Source organism: Neofelis nebulosa, chromosome 1 (assembly GCF_028018385.1).
Source record: "Neofelis nebulosa isolate mNeoNeb1 chromosome 1, mNeoNeb1.pri, whole genome shotgun sequence".
Taxonomy (NCBI): domain Eukaryota; kingdom Metazoa; phylum Chordata; class Mammalia; order Carnivora; family Felidae; genus Neofelis; species Neofelis nebulosa.
In genome coordinates this window covers 81182757-81189562 of record NC_080782.1, presented here as the reverse complement: position 1 = coordinate 81189562, position 6806 = coordinate 81182757, and the positions used below count along the sequence as shown (strand labels likewise).

Below are 6806 nucleotides of genomic sequence, written 5' to 3'. Positions count from 1 at the left end.
ACACGCTGATTGTCTGCTTGGCTTCAGATGACAGGCACCGCGCCCCCTGTATTTCTGTCAGTGTCATCTAGCCTCAGGAATTCTAGCAGCAGTTCTGATCTTTGACCTCTCTGAGGTCCTTACCTTAAATTAAGAACAGTCTGCAGAGGTCTTTTATTTATTTATTTATTTATTTATTTATTTATTTATTTAACCAATGAGAACAAGCTTTCGGATGCAGCTACCAGGATTACCTAGTTAATAATAGTAATGTGATGGGTGGCCGTGGAGATGCCAGGGGGACCACTGAGGTGAGCTCTCACCTCCAAGGACAGAAGATTCGGTGAAGTCCAGGAGAAGCTGACAGGTGTGCTGGGTCCTCAGCTGCTAGAGGGAATGCTTAATTCAATTCGGAACAGACCTCCCAAGTGACCTTTCCAAACCTTGTTTTTTGTGCTAATCCACAAAGGGTGGCGATTCACTGAGGAACTGCACAAAATACGGAATGCTTCACAAGTTTGTGTGTTATCTTTGCTGAGGGGCCATGCTAATCTTCTCTGTATCGTTCCAGTTTTAGTGTCTGTGCTGCGCAAGCGAGCACGGCAGAAGTCTTAGAACTTGTGATGCAGTGCCAGCAGTAAGTGGGTGAAAAACTCTGGTGGCTTCTGTCCTTGCCCAGTGCTCACCAGGAATGAACAAAAGCAGGTAAGAAGACTTGTTTGCTCTGAGATGGCTTAGAATCCATGCAGCCCATGTGGAAGGAATCTGAGTTGTACAGACACTAGGGAAATTTGAGTCAATCATAACAAATCCTGGAAAATGTGCTCCTGTGAGAGGACATGAAAGAAAAAATGTTTCATGAGGACTGGCCAAAAATGGAAATGCTTTTCTCTGTTTGAAAGAGATGCTTAGCTAGCTCTAAGGATTTCCTACCTGCCTTCAAGGTGGCCAAAGCTGTTATCTGATTTATGTAGCCCAGAAATCTCCAGTAGCCAAGAAATGAGTTGGGCTGTCCTGAGTAGGACTTGCTCCAGCAGGAGCCCTGGTAGGTGGTGCTTTCCCAGGACAGCCAGATTCCATCTGGGAGGAGGCAGTGCATGGACTTGGGTGGAGGCTACCCCCTCCCACAGGTGGGAAAGTGCTGCCAGGTCTCTGCAGGCAAGGAGTCTTCTCTAGGATCTGTGAAATAAAGGTTCTTGTGGGTTAGGCAAGAAGAGTGTGGTCCTCAGAGGTGTTCCTTGGTTGCCTTGCTGATGGTTGTCCTGGGTTAGCCCATCAGCCTGCTCAATCCGTACTGAGGCTGATGTACTGTTTGCCATTAAATGTGGCTCCAAAGGACATCATACTGAGTATACAGAAGAGAACTTCAGCTCAGGGTCCTCAGCCTACAGCTGCTCTGGGAAAATATCCTCTCTCACTCCCTACCAGACCAGCTCTGCAAATAGTTGGTAGAAAAACAGAAGATACATTTAGACAAGACTAGTAAGAAGGATGGGTATTTGAAGGTATTGGGCATTGGACTTCTATTGGAGAAGGCAGTCTGGCAAACATGACCTGTGTAACTCCTGTGTAACCTTTTGTAGCTCCACTCTTCACAAGGGTTTGTTCAAGGTCATGATGTTTTGAGGCAGGTGCTTCATGATTTAGAATCCTAAGCTTATTGATGCTCCATACACACTAGTAGTACACTTGTGCAGACTCTTCTAGGAGAGTAAGAAGCATTCCTGGGGCAGGGTAGACTCTCTCTTGCTTTATGCAGGCCAGCCAGTGGCTGGGGATGGGGTGGAGAGAGACAGGTTGATCAAATCTTATAACATCTCAAGTGGATGGTGCTACTCAGTTCCCCAAATCCTTGCATATAACTCTTCTCTCCTTTCCTACTCTGGATAAGAAATAATTTCTGGCCCTAGCAAAATAGTAGAAGCAGAAGATATCACAAGAAAAGAAAAATACAAATCAATATCCTTTATAAATAGAGATGCACAAATCAACTAAATACACAAACTGAATCCAACAATATATATAAAGTATTATCCATTATGACTGAGTGGAATTTATTCCAGGAACACAAGGTTGGTTTGACGTCCAAAAATTAATGTGATACATCATATCAGTAACACATAATAGAAAATAAAAACCACATGACCATCTCACCAGACGCAGAAAGAAACACTTGACAAAAACCAACACACTTTCATGATAAAACAATAAAGTAAGATGAAAGGAGAACTTCCTGAACTGCTAAAGGGCATCAATGAATAACACATTTAGTGGTAAAAGACTGAAAGATTTTCTCCTACGATCAGGAACAAGACAATGATATCTACTCTCACTACTTCTGTGCAATATCATACTGCAGGTTCTAGCTGGGGAAATTAGGCAAAAACAAAATAAAACAAAACAAACAAACAAAACAATAATAAAAGGCATCCAGATTAAAAAGGAATAACTAAAACTATCTCTATTTGTATATGAAATGATCTTATACATAGAAAATGCTAAAGTACCAAAAAAAAATGTATTAGAGCTAAGAAATGAACATAAAGGTTACAGAAGACAAGATCAATGTACAAAAGTCAGTTGTGTTTCTAAACAATAACAATGAATAAGCCAAAAATGAAATTAAGACACGAGTTTCATATACCATGGCATCCAAACGTTAAAAGACTCAGGGATAGATTTAACAAAAAAAGTTCAAGATTTGTACACTTAAAACTATAAAACATTGCTAAAAGAAATTAAAGTAGACCTTAATAAATAGAAAAATCCCATGTTCGTGGGATCACTGAAACACTTAAAATTGTTAAGGTGTCAATAGTCTTCAGGGCACCTGGGTGGCTTAGTTGGTTAAGCATCTGACTTTGACTCAGGTCATGATCTGATAGTTCGTGACTTCGAGCCCCAAGTCAGACTCTGTGCTGGGTTCTGTGCTGACAGCTTGGAGCCTGGAGCCTGGAGCGTGCTTAGGATTCTGTGTCTCCCTCTCTCTCTTCTCCTCCCCAACTCATGCTCTGTCTCTCTCTCTGTCTCTTAAAAATGAATAAATATTAAAAAAAATTTTTTTCAAGTGATGTCAATACTCTTCAAACTTATTTAGAGATTCAGCACAATTTATATCAGAATCCCAGCTGCCTTCTTTGTAGGAGCTGATGACCAGATCCCAAAATTCCATGAAAACTCAAGGAACCCAGAATAGCCAAAACAATCTTGAAAGGAAAAAAAAGTTGGAGGACTCATACAACACAATTTCAAAACCTTCTACAAGGTGACAAGAGTTAAGACAGTGTGGTACAGGCATAAGGACAGACATATAGATCAATGGGATAGAATTGAGAGTCCAGAAATAAACCTATATACTTATGGTGAGTTGGTTTTTGACAAGGGCACCAAGACAATTCAATGGGGAAAAATAATCTCTTCAACAGATAGTGCTGGGACCACTAGAAATCCATATGTAAAAGAATGAATTTGAACCACTACCTCATACCATATACAAAAATCAACAATTAATTAAAATGGATCTAAATGTAAGGACTAAATGTATTAAACTCTTAGAAGAAAAACAGCTGTAAATCTTCATGATCTTGAATTAGGTAATGGCTTTTAAGATATGACACCAGAAGCACAGGCAACAAAAGGGAAAATAAATCTGAGTTGATCAGAATTTAAAACTTTTGTGCACCAAAGGACACTATCAAGAAAATAAAGAGATACACCAAAGAATGGCACAAAATATTTTCAAATCATATATCTGATAAGAGCTTGGTATCCAGAATATATAAAGAATTCATATAATTTAACAATAAAAAGACAACCCACTTAAAAAGTGTGTAAAGGGGGGTGCCTGGGTGGCTCAGTTGGTTGTCTGACTCTTGGTTTGGTCTCAGGGCATGATCTCATGGTTTGTGGGTTCTAGCCCCTCATGGGGCTCCATGCTAACAGCACAGAGCCTGCTTGGGATTCCCTCCCCCTCTCTCTCTCTCTCTCTCTCTCTCTCTCTGTGTGTGTGTGTGTGTCTCTGTCTCTCCCTCTGTCCTGCTCACACACACATTCTCTCTCAAGATAAATAAATAAACTTAAAAAAATAATAAATTTAAAAGACGGAGAAAAATTCTGAATATTTCTGAATTCTGAACATTTCTCCAAAGGAGACACATAGTCAGCAAGCACATGAAAAGATACTCAACATCATTAATTACCAAAAAATGCAAATCAAAACTCTTTCATATTCACTTCACACTTATGAGGAGAGTTATACTCTAAAATATGGAAAATAATAAGTGTCGGTGAGGATATAGAAAAATTGGAACTCTCATACATGACTGGTGGGAATGTAAAATATAGAGGTCAGTTTAGCTTTTCCTCAAAGGGTTAAACATAGAGTTACTGTAAGACCCAGCAATTTAACTTTCAGATGCCCCAGAATTCAAAACAATGTTTATACAAAAATTTGTAGATGCATATGTGGATGTTCATAGCAACATTGTTCATAGTAGCTAACAAGCAGAAACAACCCAAATGTCCACTAATTAATGCATAGGTTACTAAGGAAAGCAGTATATTCATTCAAAGAGTAATATTGACCTGTAAAAACGAAGTAATGATACATGCTACAACATGGATAAAGCTTGAAAACATTATACTAAGCAAAACGTGGGAGGAGAGAAATCTCATTGAGAAGGCCTAACAATTCAACTATTGTCTTCTTTCCTTCACTCTTCTGATCCTGGACAGCTAGTGCTGGGAATCTGAATGATGTGCTACGTCATATCTGTGAACTACAAATGCCCAACATTGCTTCAACAGCCTTTCTTAGAGAACTTGGTACTTAAGCTTATGGTTGAGTTATGTACCTCTCTACCCCTTTCACTGTAGCTCAGTCAAGGTTGATTGGACTAGGAATGAACATGTGGCATAGAGGAAACAAATCACAATTTGGGTAGATCCAGTCAAGTTCTCCAAACTTCACAACATTGGGGCTTGGAGGGACTCAATTCATTAATTCACAGTGACTGGCTGGATTTATGAAGCTGATTTTTAAGGCATACTCTGCTGCAATGGTAGAGTGACCAATTCCTTCTGGTTTTCCTGAGACTTCTATGGTTTTAACACTTCCCTGGTTTTAACACAGGTATTTTCATGGTACTGTTTTTGATTTTAGTGAGGGATAAATTTCTTAGAGAACATTCATGTGATAAAGCACAAATTAGCACAGTAGAAGCTACATCTGTATTTTAGTATATGCCAGTTTCAGGCAAACAGTTTGTCTTTTCAGGCAAACTGTTTCTAGGGCAGTTTGTCACCCTAGAAGGGCACCATTGTAGAGCACGTATACACACTTGTGCAGAAATACACAAGGGAAGCAGAGATATGAAAGCAGAGATGTAGACGTACAGGGTCAGTCAGTGAAATCAGTGAGAACTGCTGCCTTGATTCCTGATGATTTTCCAGTTCCTTCCTCTACCCACCTATTCATCCATTTATTGGACCAAAGTTTATTGAACATTCACCCTGTTTTAGGCAATTTGGTATGGCCAGAGATGGCCTTGAGGTCTGGGTTTACTTCCCACTTTTGGGTTTTCCAAGATATCCAAAACCCTTTCAATAAACTCCATTTTATGTTCACTAGGTCTCTATTCCTTGCAAGCAAAGTATCCTTAAAATACTTGTCTGCTAAAATGATGGAGGGGACAGGGAAGAGGGCAAGAAAAGGGTGTTTCAGCCTAAAAATTCCGCAACTTTGCATCAATGTGTACACTCCCCTGTTTATGGTATATGCCAACCGGTGTCTTCCTGCAGGACCAAGTTTGGGAACAGTGACACCCGTAGATCTTAATGGCTGCCAACAGGAAAGCTAAGTGGACATTTTGGACATGTGCCTTGGATGAAGAAAACTTCCAGGGTTGTTCTAAAAGTTCTCCAGTGAGTCCTGGATTTTCACGCTAGACCAGTGACTTTGAAATGTTTTTTAAAAAATTCTACCCAGAGAAAGACATATAGTAAATATAGCAGATATCACTATGGGTTATTCTGTAGCAATTAAAAGGAATGGACCAGAGTATAGATAATATATATATAATATATGTATATATATTATATACATATATATAATGTATAATGTATATACATATATTATATATATTATATATAATATATATATAACAAAAACATTTATGTTTTTATATATAATATATATAATATATATATTATATATAATATATATAATATATATAACAAAAACACTTATGTTTATGTTTTTATATAATATATATATACACACACACATATAACAAATATATATATAACAAAAAACATTATAATGTTTACCTGTGGGGGAACAAGGAAGTAAGTGAAAGTGGAGGATGGGGAATTAAGGGAAATAAAACAAGAGATAGAGCTTCTGCTGACCAATGAGAGGATATGAAATAAACTAATTCGTGTAATTTAGATTTTTAAAAATACATTTTACATTGTAACCCAATACAGATATGTGTATGTTTAGCTGTAATGGATGTTTCACAAATCATTATTTACCTTCATTATGTTCAATATTCCCTACTTTGGTCTTCTTTGATTTTTTAAAATCTTAGTCACAACCCCTAAATTGTTTTCACACCTTGCTAATGAGATAGGACCTGTAGTTGGAGAACTGCACCGCACCTCAGTGAAAAGCACACTGCTCAACACTCTGTGTCTGACAAAGGCTCCAGAACCATTTAAGCACAGATGTTTTTGCAAAGAAAGGAAACAGTTTGCCTCGTTTCCATTTTTTACAGATACATTTTGGATTCAGTTCTATTTCTGTTTGAAGTTTAGAAGTACAATGT

The 6806-nt window shown here is 38.3% G+C and overlaps 1 protein-coding gene and 1 non-coding gene across 2 annotated transcripts in view; one reads left to right on the top strand and one right to left on the bottom strand.

The window, feature by feature from the left end:
* Window positions 1–473: 473 nt before the first annotated feature.
* Window positions 474–580, bottom strand: LOC131489444 (U6 spliceosomal RNA). The gene has a single exon (XR_009250558.1). It is a non-coding gene; the product is annotated as a U6 spliceosomal RNA (small nuclear RNA).
* The window catches only part of LOC131509999 (2'-5'-oligoadenylate synthase 3-like), a 31877-nt gene continuing 25623 nt past the window's right edge, over window positions 553–6806 (top strand). The window contains exon 1 of the mRNA XM_058726449.1: window positions 553–684. The gene's annotated coding sequence lies outside the window, so the exon portion shown is untranslated. The remainder of the gene's footprint in view (window positions 685–6806) is intronic.